A 17965-nucleotide genomic window follows, 5' to 3' on the forward strand; every position below is an offset into this window, starting at 1 on the left:
GCCTAGAGGGTTATTTCAAACACTCCTTTCTCTCTTCATATTCAATTTTTACCCTACTTTCTACTTTACTGGAAAACTTGAAGCAATCAGAAGAGAACTTCCACAAACTTCCCTTCCACAGCTTACTTACACACTAGCAGTTGTGTCCATTAACTTACTTTGTCTTCCATCAATGCATAGGGATTATTCATGCTTCTATCTAAAACCAACCCCCATATCTGACATATGTATCACCCTTTCACCTGTTCAGGTACATCACTCAAAATGCTCCCCTCTGGGGGTGTCTGGGTGGCTCTGTCGGTTAAGCGTCCTACTTCAGCTCAGGTTATGATCTCACGGTTCATGGGTTCAAGCTCCATGTGGGGCTCTGTGCTGATGGTTCAGTGACTGGAGCCTGCTTCTGATTCTGTGTCTCCCTCTCTCTCCGATTCTTCCCTGCTTGCACTCTGTCTCTCTCTCAAAAACAAACAATAAAAAAGTTTAAAAAAATGTTCCCCTCTGTCTTCTATGTCATCATTATTACACCTTCAAACATACTGCTATTTCTTCTATCTTTAAAAAAAATCTCTTTATTTCACTTCTTCTTCAACTACCATCCTATTTCTTCATTACCCTTTATAGCAAGTCATCTAAAAAATACTGTATTTGCCCACCAGGCTCTTTCTTCCCATTTTTTTTCCAACCCACTGCTTCAAACTGGTCCCACTACCCCACTGAAACTGCTGTTACTAAAATATATGAATAATCTCCACATGTTCAGTTCAGTAATATATCCTGACTCCTCATTTTTACTTAATCTGTCATTAGAGTTTTACACAACTTATCACTCCCTTCTCTTGTAAATTCTATTTAGTTCTAGGGTACCATATGCTTTTGGTTCTCTCCCTTCCTTCTCATCTGTTATTAGTCTGTTTTGCAGGTTCCTCTTCTTTCTCAATTACCTCTCAGTTCTTAGACCTTCTGTCCTCTCTACCCATATCCACTACCAGAATGAAATCATCTCTAGTGTCATGGCTTTAAGTAATATCTATCTATCTATATCTATATCTATAAATGCTAATGATTACTATCCAGGTTGTCTCCTTTGAAATCCTCATAAATCCAGTCAGTATGTTTCCCTGAAATCTACACTCTTTTGTCCAATTTTCTACTTGACAATTTCCCCTTGGATGTCTGATTAACATCTTACAATAACAGTGTCCAAAACAGAACTCATAACTTTCTGCCCCACTTCTAAATGTGCAGCATTCACTTTCCTCATGTCACTTAAGGCACACAACTCTATTCTTTCATTACTCAGGCTGGAAATCATGGTATTCTTACTTTCTCTGTACCCCATGTCAGTCTAAAACAAAGTCATTCACTTAAATTTTATATTCAGAATCACATCACTTTATACTTTTCCAATCTAAGCCACTATCATTGCTTTCATGGATAACTTCAAATGATTTCCAACTGATTTACCTACTTTCCCCGTTGTGCCTTTCCAGTCTATTTCAGCATAATGGCCAGGAAGATCATATTAAAATGTAACTGGGTCATGCCTCTTCTTTGCTCAGAACATTGTGGTCTTCTCCATCACACTCAAAATAAGAGTTACAATAGCCTGTGAAACCTTATACAACCTAACTTCCAATTAGCTCTATAAGCTCATCTCTTACTGGTTTTTTCTCAATCCATACAGACACTACAACCTCCTCACTTTGCAGGTATATGCCAAACATGTGATTGCTTAAGAACATCATACAGCCTTTTCCTCTGCCTATAATTCTTTCCCCAGATAGTCACATGTCTCATTACCTTTTTCAAGACTGCTATAATGTTAATTTCCTAATGTATACCACCCTGGCCATCTGTTAAAACCTGCACACTTAATATCTAGTACTCATAAATCTAAAGTCTTTGTATAATTCAAATAGAAAAAAAAAATGAATCACTCTAGATCTTTAAAACAGAGGACATTTAATATAAAGAATTAATGACAAAGTTTATGGAAGAGCTGAGAAGCCAAAAAAGAGGATGGTGAGGCAACCCAAACATTAGCAACCCCTAGGACTAGAATCCCATAGGACTAGAAAGACTAACAAAGGGTGACCAGTGCTCAGAATCTGGGACTTTCTGGTTTGAGATAAAATCATGATGGAGACTGCCCGCTATAGCTGAGACCATAGAAGAAGGGACTATTTGGCTAGATGCTCCAGAGAACAGAAAGATGCAGAAGGAGAAACACCTGAACTTCTACCCTCCTCCCAACCTCAACTGTTTCACACTGGGCAGACCCAGATGAAAGTCAGAAGGCCAGGGAGCTTAATAAATATAGTTCCCTGTAAAGCACGACCAAAACTGATCTTGGCAGAGAGTAAGTAGGCAGTTGACTTGAACTTACTGTCTTCTGAGTGTACCAGTTAATGCAAATGGTTTATTATCTCTTTACCACCACAAGACCAAAGGCCCACAGGGGCATGGATTCCTTCCATTTTATTCACTGGGATATCCTTAGGAGTTAGAAATATATCTTCCACATAGTAAGTGTCAAACATATTTGTTGAATTGAGTGAATATGGCAAAATATGAGGTTGAAAAATGAATTTAATTCCACCATAAAACTGGATAATTATTTTTATGAGGTAAATTTATCTACCTAACATGAAAATTTTTATTTCCTAGGAATTATCCATAAGGACTTAGTCACCCTTGGATTAATACAGGTCGCATCTTACATAAATCTGTGCTAGCCTTCCTCACGAGATATGGGTATTGGGTGGCACCACTACTTTACTTTAGGAAACTAGATATTCCTAAATATTCCATATATTAATCAACATCGAATGTTCATATCAATCTTATTTGTTCTCATTTTTTTTTAGTATATATTTACTAAATGTCTGTCTCAGGCTTTACAAATGTTGGATTTCCAAAAGTGGCACAATTGTTGCTCTCAAGAAGAATACAGACGAGGATTTATGAGGCCAGAAAAAAATAGATGAAAAGTTTAATATTGGAAAGCATTGTATAAACCATAAAATGCTATGTAATTCTTTCCTCATCTGATAATTTCTAATAGTGACCCTCAGCTAGGGCATAATTACCACCTATTTACAAATATTGTGTTTCTCCTACAAATAAAAATTTTAGGGTTAATGTGGAAAATGCTCTTTAAAGAGAAAGGGTAGATGTTACCTTCTTGGCTCTGTTGAAGAAAAAGCCTTTAAAACTTCTTTTTACACCTAATAGCAGATATTTTGTTTCCCTCTTTAATTACTTAAGTCCTGAAATGTTTAATGTACATCCTTGAGCCTTCATGTATAAACTTTTGTGAGAATTTAGTGATCAATTTCGTGTTACTTCCTAAAATCCAGAGACTCAAGAGTTTACGTACATTAAACAGACCTATAAGGACTCTTCTGAGAAACCTCTAAAATAGAATAGCTTCATTTCGTTCTTCCTGCTCTCCCTCTCTGCAAGTATTGATGAGAGGATTTCCTCCCTCCCTCAGCTGGTGACTTCCATAGCAATATGTTCTTGGAGTTCTTTCATTCCTCTCTAGCCACTCCCAAATTGAGGACTCTCCCTCTACTTGCCTTTGACATGCATCCTTCCCAAAATGCCCTTCACCACATCCCAGGATTCCACTTCTGTCCATTCTCTTCCTTCTCTTCCATTTTCTCACTTCTTCTGTTCCCTTTCCCTATCCCTTATTCTTTAATCTCCTTCTCTAATGTTTTAACTTTCTTATCTGCCCTTTTGCCCACTCCTTCTCGCCACACTTCTCCTGGGGAATCTTATATACTACTGTAATTTAAATACTGCTCTTAAGGGGTACCTGGGTGTCTCAGTCGGTTGGACATCCAACTTCAGCTTAGGTCATGATCTTGCAGTTCATGAGTTCGAGCCCTGTGTCAGGCTCTGTGCTGACAGCTAAGAGCCTGGAGCCTGCTTCAGATTCTGTCTCCCTCTCTCTCTGCCCCTCTCCTGCTCACACTGTATCTCTCCCTCTCCTTCAAAAATAAATAGATGTTAAAAATAATTTATAAAGACTGCTGTTAATCTGAGAATGTTAAAATGGACATACCTCTCACACAACTCTTACATGGCTGCCAGACTCATCTTTCTTACTGCCAAAGAACAGTTCTACTATCCTCCACACTCCTATGCACTTTCTCGAATACCTTCCCCACAACCTCATTTTTTATTGCATCATGCTGTAATGTGAGGCAGTGGCAAATGAAGGGACAACGGACTCATATCAATAGAACTTTTTTCAAGTTTATTTTATTTATTTATTTATTTATTTATTTATTTATTTATTTATTTATTTATTTAAAGAGAAAGAGAGAAGGTAGAGAGAAAGAGAGAGAGAGAGAGAGAGAGAGAGAGAGAGAGAGAATCCTAAGCAGACTCCACACTGACAGCAGAGATGCCACAGATCATGTGGGGCTCAAACCCATGAACCATGAGATGATGACCTGAGTCAAAATCATGAGTTGGATGCTTAACAGGTTGAGCCACTCAGGCGCCCCATGTAAATCGAACTTTTAATCTTGGCTCAACCACTTGATTGCTGTGTAACCTTGTGCCATTGTTTGATTTCTGAGATTAAGACTCAAGAACTTTTGTAGCTTCCACCACTGCTCTCTGAGAGAGAGAACTTACTGCATTGAGACCACCATGCCATCAAGAAGCCCTAGAAGTAGGGGTTCCTGGGTAGCTCAGTTGGTTGAGCAACCAACTCTTGGTTTCAGCTCAGGTCATGATCTCAGTTTGTGAGATCGAGCTCCGCATCAGGCTCTGAGCTGACAGTGCAGAGCCTGCTTGGGATTCTCTCTGTCTCCCTCTCTCTGCCCCTCCTCTACTTGCATGCATTCTCTCTCTCTCTCTCTCTCTCTCTCTCTCTCTCTCTCTCTCTCTCTCTCAAAAATAAATAAACTTAAAAAGGAGAAGAAGAAGAAGAAGAAGAAGAAGAAGAAGAAGAAGAAGAAGAAGAAGCAGCAGCAGCACGAGCAGCCTTAGAAGTAGATGGAAATGTTCTAAACCTGATTTATGGTGATGGTTGCAATACACAATAAAGTTATTAAAAATCATGGAATTCTACACTTGAAATAGGTAAGCTTTATGATGTTTAAAATATATCTTAATAAAACTGTTAAAAATCAAACAAAAAGAGTCCCTGAATGAAGACCACATGGAGAGAAAGGCACAGTCCTCCCAGGTATCCCAGCTAAGCCCAGTCCCCAAGAAACTACTAGTTCAACACAGCCAAATGAGTATGTCTAAGCAAGACCCGTCAAACCAAGAATTTTGAGACACTTTAAAATCAGAGCTATTTTAAGCATCAATAAATCATTGCTATAATCCATCTGCATAGATTATCCTTATTCTAATTTTTAACACATATTTGGAACTCAGGTTACTTCCTTCAATTTGCAACCCCATACACATATACACACATCTACAAACATTAAAAGAAAGTGCATACATTTATATGATAGACATTACTGAAGGGCTCCAGAAAGAATTTACAGAAGAATATTAGGTATCCTTAGGGGTGCCTGAGGCTTAGCCCATTAAGTGTCTAACTCTTGGTTTCAGCTCAGATCATGATCTCACAGTTCATGAGTTCAAGGGCTCTGTGCTGATGGTGTGGATCCTGCTTGGGATTTCTCTCTCCCTTTGTCTCTGACCCTCCCCAGCTTGTGCAGGCTCTCTTTCCCCATCTGTCTCTCAAAAAATAAATAAATAAACATAAAAATTAAAAAAAAAGATTATTAGGTATCCTTTTTCTTAAAGTTCTTTCACTTTATCACTCTCTCTTCCCTCCTTTCCTCTCTCTTCCTTCTTCCCTTCTCCCTGCTTCCAAATATCTGTATGATACACCCTTACTTACACAGCATGGTTTACTTCTTGGTTTCCTTATGTTTCATCATCTGAGGTCTCAGTTTTATTCCCAATGATCTGTCAAAATATTTTCCTAACTAAAAGCAATCCCTACAAAACCATCCCAGAGCTGTTACGATTATTCATTATCTTACCACTGTATGTATGAAGATTATATATATATATATATATGTATATACACATACATATATATACATACATATATATGCACATACATATATATGCACATACATATATATGCACATATATGTATATATATATATTATATGTATTGTATATATAATGTATATATATCATCCTGTACAATGACTGACACATATAAATTCTAATAAAGTTTATCATTCTTCATGCCTTCCACATCTTGTTTCACCATATGTCAATCTATTCACTATATATCACTCTATCTAGTAGGTGGTTAGAAAATTTAAAAGCGTGCTGACCCTTCTCTACATCTGCCATTATCACTCTAATCTCTTGTGTTGTTTCCTTTTCAGCAATACCTTAAGCATGTATCCCCTTATCCACATTCCTGCACCAAAATTCTAGGTCAAACTCTCTTCATATGCCATCAGCATTGGCATAATCTCACCTTAATTTTCCTTTCTACCTTTAATTCATATCTCTTCTAAACAATGCTCCAGGGCAAAAGTTGCTGAATTATTTCACACAGCCAAATGTGGCCCAACATCTATTTTTGTAAATAAAGTCTTACTGGAACACAGCCATGCCCACACATTTTGTGTATTGTCTAAGGCTGCTTTTGCATTTTAGCATCAAAATTGAGTTATTATGAGAAAGATCATATGACACACAAAGCCTCAAATATTTACTCTGGCTCTCAGAAAAAGTTTTCAGCAACCCCTGTTCTACAATCTGCCATAATGTTCTTTCTAGAGCACAAAACATTTTGCATGGTTCCTTTATTGTTTTTAAAAGTAATATAATTTACCATTTAACATTTTTGAAGCTGGAGGAACATTTGTCAATTTGTTAACAGGACTTCAACACGGATAGTGAAATTGTATTAATCAATTTCTATAACTTGGTATGTTGTAACTTGGTATTGAAATACTATTAACATGAAATACTATTTTATAAAAAATCATGGATGACATGTTTTATAATAACAAAAGTAATGATTTGGAAAGAATGTAAACTCACTTCTCTGAGACTTCCAATGATTATTTTTGCTTTCAAGAAAATATCTCAATCCTTTGTAAAATGCACAATGCCCTCATAATTTCCCCAAACTTCTCTTTCCAGCTGCCTATGCTCACTATGCCTCACACTCCCTCTCACAGACTCTAGCTTGGTGGATCTTAAACTTTAATGGGCTTGGGGCGCCTGGGTGGCTCAGTCGGTTGAGCGTCCGACTTCGCTCAGGTCACGATCTCACGGTCCATGAGTTCGAGCCCCGTATCAGGCTCTGTGCCGACAGCTCAGAGCCTGGAGCCTGCTTCAGATTCTGTGTCTCCCTCTCTTTCTGGCCCTCCCCCCCATTCATGCTCTGTCTCTCTCTGTCTCAAAAATAAATAAATGTTAAAAAAAATTAAAAAAAAAACTTTAATGGGCTTAAGAACTGCTAAGACCAAGAATTTATACTTTTAATAAGCACCCATGCTAGTAGTTTATGGATCACATTTCAACACAGCTTTGCACTGTGAAATCAGACTTGCCTAGGTTAAAATCCTGACTCCAATATTCACTAGTTACCTAACTTTGGGAAAAATGACATAAACCCGGGGCGCCTGGGTGGCGCAGTCGGTTAAGCGTCCGACTTCAGCCAGGTCACGATCTCGCGGTCCGGGAGTTCGAGCCCCGCGTCAGGCTCTGGGCTGATGGCTCAGAGCCTGGAGCCTGTTTCCGATTCTGTGTCTCCCTCTCTCTCTGCCCCTCCCCCGTTCATGCTCTGTCTCTCTCTGTCCCAAAAATAAATAAACGTTGAAAAAAAAAATAAAAAAAAATGACATAAACCCACTAAAGCGCAGTTTTCTTTTCTTTGAAATGGGACACTACACGCTTTTGCCTCATTAAGTTTTTTGCAAGGATTAAATAAGATGGTACGGGTTAAAGGTTTAACACAGTTCTTGACTCTGAATAAATATTTGGTAAAAGTTTTTGTTTTCTCTATTGTTTCCTTGTTATTATCAACGATATCATTATTTTTTTAAATGTTTATTTTTGAAAGAGGGAGACAGAGTGCCAGCAGGGGAGGGGCAGAGAGGAAGAGAGACACAAAATCCAAAGCAGGCTCCAGGCTCTGAGCTGTCAGTACAGAGCCCAGTATGAGATTTGAACTCACAAACCATGATATCATGACCTGAGCCAAAATTGGGCACCTGACTGAGACACCCAGATGTCTAAGTCAATGATATCATTATTTTAATTATAGAACTCTCTTTGAATCATAATGAATTCCAGGCCATTCCCCATGTCACATATATGTCCTCAGGTCATATTCCCTTGCCATTACACATTAGTGTCTCTTTCTGTAATATCCTTCTTCACCCCAGCCCCATGTTTGTTTACTGAGTTAACTTCTACTCATCCTCTAGTGACCAATTCATACATTACCTTCAGATATCTTTCCCTTAACTTGACTTTCCTCACCAAAGCTAAATCCATCTCTCTCTCTCTCTCTCTTTCTCTCTGCTGCATCCTCATAATACTCTGCATGTACCACAGTACTAGTACTTATTATATTAAATTTTGCATGTTTTTATGAGCCCAGAAGAGACTGTGATCTCTTTGAGAGTAGGTATACTGCCAAAATCTATCTTTGCATTATCATTATTGTCATCATTGTGGCCACCATTTATTCTGGGTCCCCATGAGATAAATCTCATATTAACCATGTGTTTCTGATGCTTTGACATCTGGGGAGTAGCTAACCCTGGAGTGCCTGCCTCTCCCAGGACTAATTAATTCCTAGAGATAGGAAACGAATCACCTGTTAGAACTTTTTTTTTTTTAATACACAGAAACCCACCAATCCCGAGCCCTAACTCCCAACCACCTCCTTTATCAATCTGTTACATTTAAAGCCACTCTTCTGCCCTAATCACCCCAGGACCAGGTACCAGACAACTAGAGGTCGCCCCTGTGCCGCAGCGCCCACTGTAATAATTCAAACTGACCCGTCCTAAAACTGCCTACCCTGCTTGACCCATTCCTTCTCAAGGAAACCACAGTGAAGCCTCTTCTGCATTTTCCTCTCACTTGTGCTGCTTCAGGACACCCTGGTGGTTGTGCGTGTGCCCCACCTCAACCCCCCATGGGGTGGTGTGCCCCTTCCTTTTGAGATTTGAGTATTTTTTCAATAGAAGTTGTCTCCTGATCTGTTGGATTTAATATGTTTAATGTTAACATAGCTAGTAAAATCTATATTTTAAAGCAGGCCCTTTCATGAATTTTAAAATTTTATTTTTTTAATTTTTTTTTAACATTTATTTTTGAGACAGAGAGAGACAGAACATGAACGGGGGGAGGGTCAGAGAGAGAGGGAGACACAGAATCTGAAACAGGCTCCAGGCTCTGAGCTGTCAGCACAGAGCCCGACGCGGAGCTTGAACTCACAGACCGCGAGATCATGACCTGAGCCGAAGTCGGACGCTTAACCGACTGAGCCACCCATGCGCCCCTGTGAATTTTAAAATTTTAAAAATCACTTAAAAATTCTTACTGTAGCCATGTGCAGTTGGTTTCTTACCAAGATGAGAAAACTATACACAAGCTGTTTAAGTAACTTGTACAAGGTCACATGACTAGTAGGCAGCAGCCATAATTCAAATCCAGGTCTCCAGATCCTGAGTTCTCTTTTCTGTACAGCTTTTAACACTTCTCCATCACACCTGCCTCCTCTCAAGGATTAACTCAGGCATGCTTACTAAGATATGTTGCCTCAGTGCTAACACATTGATTCAAATAGATAGTTTCATCTATTTTTTTCTATCTGCTCCCTTACAATATCAACAAAATCTACATCCTTTGGGGGATTCAGAGTTGGGGAAACTTACGGGAATTCTTACATGGTCCATTGAAAAAGTGGCTTACCTGATATTTCTAAACGACTGCAGGAAAGTTAATTTTGAAATGAAATTTGAAAAGAAAACTAATTTGTTTGGATAAAGCTAGTTTTAGGTCAGTGTAAAAATAATTAAAGTAAAAATACCACCTCAACTTGATTCACTAGCTATTAACAGGAAACTAGTTCCATAAGTGATAAGAATTTGCCATTGATTAAAATCTACTTGATGCTAAGCTCTAGGAATCTCTATCCCCCAGCAACTAGGACTATCAACATAGAATCAAAGAGATTAGAAATAAGGGCCTCTTCAGATCAAGAGAACAAGAAAAAAAATCAAAAAGAAAGTTGGAAAAAGGATTCATGAGGAGCAACTCAAGTATAAGAGAAAAATCTATGTACTGTAGTCTAAAATCTCCTGAGCTGAGATTTCAGTGACAGTCAAGCTTGTAGCTATGAGACCTAGGACACATCGCTTCCTTTCTTGGAGTCTTTTCTCATCTGTGAAATGAGGTGGAATCCATTAAGTAACTGCTCCCTGCAGTTCTTTGTATTTACCCTGAAGTCTGGATTCTATTTAACTTCTCTTTAATTTCCAGTATCGCCACTAGGTGGCAGCAGGAATTAAATAATACCTCTGCCTTAGTTTTCTGGTTTTCAAAATGCTTTTTGCAAGAGTGGGGAATCATTTTGGAGAATAATATCACCACCACTGCCGCCACAAAAGCATGGTTAAAAAAAGGGCTTAATGCTCACAATAATTAAAATAACCTCAACCACTTCAAACTCACTAGAGTCAGCATATTACTACCTCAGTAAAATGTCCAATGAAAGAATTTATTTAACCTGCTTTCCCAGTGGAAACATTGTCACAAGGTCTAAATTTTCATTATTTAATAGATTAAATTTATTAATTCTATGAACCCAAGGCACACATATACAACTACGTGCTCAATATTTCCATTTGGATGCCTAATAACTACCTCATATTTAAACAAAGCACTCAATTTCTCTCCCTCAGACCTGATACCTTACCAAACTTTAACCATGTCAGAAAACGAAAGCAACATTCTTTTCATTACTTAATCCAAACATCTAGGAGCTGTAATTATTTCTCTCTCTTACTCCCATTCTACATCCTATACATCAGGGATGCTTTGACTCCACCTTCGAAACGCATTGCAGAAGTTACCACTTAATTTCCATCTTCACTGCTACAATTGCTATAGATAATTATCTATCCGCCATTATCTATCACAGGGATGACTTCAAAAGCCACCTACCTGGACTCTCCTTTTCTTGTTGTTGCCCTAAAACTCACGATCCATATGTTAACCAGCATGGTAGTTTAAAATATAATACTTGTCACACCACTTTCTTAAAATCTTCCCCAAAATTAACAGTGCCCTTAAAATAAAGTCCAAACTCCATAACATGACCTATGTATTTCTTCACACTTAGAAGGTTGCCTGCTCCTTTTACAATTTACACACTTGCTCACAGTGCTCCAGTAATATTGAACTTCTCCAACCCCTTCACACATGCACACCAATCGCTCACTCCTGCCTTAGAGCTTTGCTTTAGTTCTTTCTTCCACCTGAAATGCTCTATTCCCCGTTCTGTCCACTGCTGGCACCTTCTCATCATTCAGATCTCTGATCATCCACATTTTACCTAGCCAGACCACTAATAGTGCCAATGGCCACTTTCTGTCGCATTAACCTAATTAGTTCATATCTCTGCACTTGCCACTCTCTGCATGATCCTGTTTGTCCATTTGTTAACTTGTTTATTGTCTTCTCTCACAAAAATGTGTCACTTAGGCTGGGAATAAATATGTCCGTTATTTACCACAGTGCATTATACTTCATGTCTATAAGAGCATCGCATGTACTCAATAGATTTTAAAGTAAATCAATGAATTATGGACAGAGTTGGATCTTTCTTTAGAGACTGAAAAGATGTACCAACATGGCACTGAGGAACAGGATCTCTGTATTGATCTTTGGTCTCCACTGAATCTAGTCATCGAGAATAACTTTGTTCTTTCTTGTGAAAATCCTCTTCTCACAAGCAAGTGGCATCCTTAATGTTTAGCAAATTTTTCTCTTTGGATAACATTTAATAACAAAATCATGTTGTGTCCTAACATCTATTAACAATCACATGTCATAATGGAATACTTACTCTGGGATAAGCTCTGGGCTAATACTTTACTTTCACAGTCTATTAATTCTCATAACATCCCTATGATTAGGCTACATATTTTATGTATGTATAGGCTACATATTTTCTTAAATATTGTAGTCAATATGGCAAATGAGAGTGGGGGTTGTTGCCAATCATGCCCGGGTTTTACAGCTAAGATGTGCCGAAGCCAAAGTCAGCCTTCCCAATATGGCCCCAGAGGCAGTGCACTTAACTGCTTTATCTTGCTCCCAGAGTTAGTTTCCCTTGGCTGTTGTCACAAATTACCACAAACTCAGTGGGTTAAAAAAGACAATTAATTATCTTGTAGTCCTAGAAGTCAGAAGTCTGAAATCAGTTCCACTGGGCTAAAGTCGAAGTGTAGACAGAGCTGGTTCCTTCCGAAGGCTCGAAGGGAAGAGTTGATTTCCTTGCTTTTTTTCAACTTCTAGTGGCCATCTGCATCCGTTGGCTGTCACTCCAAACCGTGTCACTCCAATCTCTGCTTCCATCATCACATCATTTTCTCCCCAGACTCTGATTCTGCCTGTGTTCCTCTATATAGACCCTAGTGATAATATCAGACCCACCCAGATAATCCAGGATAATCTCCTCATCTCAAGACCCTTAATTTACTCATGTCTGCAAAGTCCCTTCTGTTATATAAATGAACATAAAGGAACTTTTACAGATTCCAAGGATTAGGTTGTGGATATACTTAGGGGGCCATTTTTCAGCCTCCAAGATTCCCCATGCTGGCTGGTGGTAGGAAGGAGACACCAGGCAGACTCATTTGCTACCTAAATGACTTAGACACACACAAGCCTCTCTCTGTATGCAATTCAAGCTAATGCTTCAGTAAAATTACAGAATACAGAACATCATGGAACTTTGGCATCACTCATAAGTAATTTATGCTGAAAATGTTCGTAGTCCAATATAATTGATAACAAAATGCCTACAAAAACTTTGAGACTATCTAAGCCTGAAAGATATTAAACACAGATATTTAAGACTAAGTCTTAATGCATCCCCTTTCTGCTTTCAGTTTGAGTTTCCTATCTAATAATCCCTCTGACGTGCTATGGATGATTTTTACTTAAAAGAGAAGACTATTTTACAAGGTTCAAAAGCCCTTGCCTCATTGAGATATGACTTAAGTGAATTAACTTGAAAGAGAATTGATGCTGGGTTTTATTAAACCAGCTCCTAGATGCTAGTTACAGAAAATGAACAATGATATCGCCAGCAGTAAAATACCTTGTAAAGTGCCCAATAGCTTCTATAAATAAATTTGCAACTCACTTAGGATGTAAACAGTACAGAGGAAGCCTTGAATACATCAGCAAGGCTGTAAAATGATGCTTTTGCTTTCCTTTACTTCTGACCTCTCAATTCCAAAGGCTTCTCAAAAGTGGGTTTGTGGTAGCATATCATCCCCAAGTTGCTGCTCTCAGCATGTCTGGCAATATAGAGCTTCCACTGAAACTTTCATTTTATCATATCCCTGGAGGCAGAACAACTTTCCAAGTCTAAAGTGGTTCTGTAAGAGGAATAGTTTAACCACAGGACCATGTCCAATCAAGGTCAAATTGTCTCTCATGGCACATTTTTAAAAGCCACTACAACTGAGTGTTTCAATTCATTTTTCTTTTGCACACAGATGAAAATATATGATAACCCTAGGAGAAATGGTCATTTTGCTATAAAGCAACATTGTTCAAATTCTTTTTGGCAGAAGGTGAGGTAATTTAGTAAGGAAAAAAAAATGTCCCATTGCAAACGTTGTTGAATAATACTTTACTCTGTGTTCCTTTTCAGGAGATTGAAATAGCAGAGTAACATTGTAAAGGCTCTGAAAAGTCCTGCAATAAGAGAGCATCAATTACTTTGTTTAACCTAGCATTTTAGACCACTAACTCCCTTATCTCTCTGGATATTGACTACCCGCATCTTACAGAAGGATGTTCTGTGGTACACATTGTGTAAAACACTGATCTGAAGTGTTTCATGTAGATGGGGTGGTTCATGTAATACAGGAACAGTAACATGAAAAAAATGATGGTTTCTGAAATAGACGGGATTAAGGAATACTGATTAGAAAATTCAGAAATTAAAGGAGTTTCAAGAATAAGCCAAACTAGATCAGGTAAGATTCTAATGAGTGGATTAGATGCTCCTTGAGAACAAGAGTAGTATTTCTTATCCAGTTTTTTTTTTAATTCCTAAAATATATCCCTTTATTCCATTAAAATGAAGGCTAGATCTTTATACCAAAGGTCTCTGAACATGTCATTTTACAATGATTTCAAGTTGCACCATGTGAAATTCCTGGTTATCCACTGACTATATTTGGATATTTGGTAGAAAAGTAGATACTCTCTCTAAAAATTATAGTTTATAGAAGATAAAAATGCAGTCCCTGTAATCAGACTCCCTTGAATTCCAATATCAGTTCTTCCAGTTAGTAATGTGGCTTCAGACAAATGAAGTGAATGCTAAGGAGAATTTCACGGAATTCTAGTCTTAAAGGAGTTCTGTGGCTATACAAATTTAGCAAACATTGGGCACTACATCTACTTTCTTGGAAAGTGAATCAAATGCTGAAAATAAGCCAGATTAACTGTAGTCCAATTTTCCAAGGTCTATGTGAATACAAAAATTCCATACATGTTTCCCACCCCCAGGCAGTAACAATAGATACTCTGGGGAACTATCATGGAAAGTCCTTTGGAAGAAGATAGTGATAGCGTGGTAAAATGAATACAGACTGTAGAGAGTGACCAACTTAGATTGAAATTTTGGCTCTGCTACTTGCTAACTGCTTGACTTTGTATGAATTATTTCACCTCTCTGGGTTTTCAGTTTAGTTGGGGTCTTTGAGGCAGTTCATGGTAAATCAGATCCCTCCTCTCTGCCCAGGTTTTCAGGAAGTGGAAAGAAGAATTAAATATAAATATTCAGGCTTTCATATGTCTTAATATGACTTTCATGCCTAATAGGTCAGGGGTTAGGACATGGCTGAAGGTTGATTAATCCTGGTGGACTTGATAATACAGAAAGCATCCGTTTTAAAGAGGAATAAAGGAGGAGCTGAGTCCATCACGTCTGGATGTGTACTAATCAGATAAATCCCTTCAGCTCTCAGGGGCTGAGGGATGGAAGCGGTGGCAAGAAGCCAGAAGTGCCACACCCGTGACCTTCTCTCTAAGGAAAAGAAACCATCCCCTGTCAACAATGCTATTTCATCTCTTATAAATACCTACATAAAACCTCACTGTCCACATGCAAGCCCAAACATAAATACTTATAGCAGCTTATAAGAGCTCCAAATGGGAAGCATACCAGATATCCTTCAATAGGTGAGTGACTGAACAAACTGTGGTATATCCATACAATGGAATAGTATTCTGTGAAAATAAGAAATGAACTAATAAAGCTACAAAAAGACTTGGAAGAACCTTAAATATGTATTGCTAAGGGAATGAAGCCAGTCTGGAAAGCCTACATGCTATACAATCCCAAATATATGGCATTAGAAAAAAAGAAAATATAAAGAAAATAAAAAGATCAGTGATTTTCAGGGGTTTCAGTTAAAGGAAGGGGAGGGATGAATATGTGAAGCACAGGAGATCATTAGGTTGGTGAAACTATTTTGTATGATGCTGTATTGGTAAAGACATGATGTTATGCATTTGTCAAAACCCATAGACCTCTACAGTATAGGAGTAAACCTTAATGAAATTACAGACTTTCGCTAATGACAATGTACTGATAGTGTTTCATTAATTATAACTAATGCAAGAAATTAATAAGTTAATAATAAGGGAACAAACATATAGGTGCCTGTGGGAGGGGTTGGCATGGGGTAGGGTATATACTCTGTGCTCAATTTTTCTGTAAATCTAAAACTATACTAAAATAAAGTTTATTAATTATCAAAATGAGAAGCTATACTTAATGAAAGTGAAGACATGAATACCTTATTTATATGGCTGCTCAAATGACTGAACCAAAGTGTATACTATGTATATATCCTCTACAACAGTAATCAATATTCATAGCAACCATATTGAATCTATCCATCGCATTTAGAATTTAGTTTCTGGGGGTGTCTGGGTGGCTCAGTCGGTTGAGCATCCGACTTCGGCTCAGGTCATGATCTCACAGTTTGTGAGTTCGAGCCCTGCATTGGGATCTGTGCGGACAGCTCAGAGCCTGGAGCCTGCTTCAGATTCTGTCTCTGTCTCTGTCTCTGTTTCTCTCTCTCTCTCTCTGTCTCTCTCTCTCTCTCTGCCCCTCCCCCACTCACACTCTGTCTCTCTCTCCTTTAAATATAAATAAACATTAAAAAAATTTTTTTTAGAATTTACTTTCTGCTTTCTGGATTAAGATTATAATCAGTATTTTCTTCTTTTTTTTCCAAGTGTTTATTTATTTTTGAGAGAGAGAGAGAGAAAGAGAGAGACAGAGAGAGAGAGAGAACAAGCAGGGGAGGGGCAGAGAGAGAGGGAGACAGAAGATCCAAAGCAGGCTCTGTGCTGACAGCAGAAAGCCCAATATGGGGCTTGAACGTGCAAACCGTGAGATCATGACCTGAGCTGAAGTCCGATGCTTAACCAACTGAGCCATCCAGGTGCACCTATAATCAGTATTTGCAATCTCTGCCTAAATGGACATTCCCCCTGATATACAACCTTACATGATTGAGATAACACAGTCAAGCCAAAATGTTTCCTCTCACCTTCTTGAGGTTTGCAAGGAGAAAAAAGAGAAGATTTCTAGCCAACATTGAGAATGTGGTGTAAGAATCAATACAGAAAGGGATTGGCATATGCTAATAACAGAGAAGGGGTATGATGGAGGTGAATAGTTTGTTATTGACCTACGAAACAGGCTTCATCCTCATCTGCTTGGGGCAGAATCTGCACTTTGATAAGATCTCAGAAGGTGGAAGCAAATTTGAAGACCAGGTTTGTATGTAGATGCTTCAGTGTATTTTCCAGAGATCAAATAACCATGCTTTTGTTTTATACAACCAGCTGTGTGTTGTACTGATTCTTATCAAGAAAGGCTAAGCATTGAGGGACCAGGATGCCCATTCAAAAGCGATCCGCTAATCCTCTAAGAAAAATCATTAAAGGCCAATTGTATTCGTTTTCTATTGCTGTGTAACAAATTACCATAAATTTAGCAGTTTGAAACTACACCCATTTAACAACACTCAGGTTTTATAGGTCAGAGCCTGCTACGCCCAGCTTGTTTCTCTGCTTCAAGGCTTATGAAGCTAAAGTCAAATTGTCTGTAGGGCTGTGTTCTTTCCTGGAGGCTCAAAGGGACAATCTGCTTCCAGGATCATTTAGGTTGTTGTCAGAATTCAGCTCTACACCATTGTATGACTGAGCTCCCCATTTCCTTGCTGCCTGTCATCTGGGGGGCAGTTCTCATCTCTGGAAGCTACCTGCCTTCCTTGGCTTGTGGCCCCCTTTGTCCTCAAAGCCAGCAATGGTGGGTCAAGTCCCTTTCGTTCTTCTAATCTTTTGTCCTTCTTCTTCCACTTCATGTCTCTCCGATCTTCTGCCTTCCTCTTCCACTTTTAAGGGCCCATTTGATTATACTGAACTCAACCAGATGATGATTAAAACTCTGTTTTAAGGTTAAATGATTAGAAACTTTAAAATTCATTTTGACATGTAATGAAACATATTCAGAGACATCACATTGGGGGCAAACTATCATGGAGGCCGAAATCCCACCCGGCATACATGTCTCACTTTAAATTTAAAACATAGGATTGGAATTTAAATACACATTGCTTATATTCTAATTAATTTTCTTTGGTCTTTTGATTTAATAGGT

The sequence above is a fragment of the Lynx canadensis genome, chromosome D1, assembly GCF_007474595.2.
Source record: "Lynx canadensis isolate LIC74 chromosome D1, mLynCan4.pri.v2, whole genome shotgun sequence".
Taxonomy (NCBI): Eukaryota; Metazoa; Chordata; class Mammalia; order Carnivora; family Felidae; genus Lynx; species Lynx canadensis.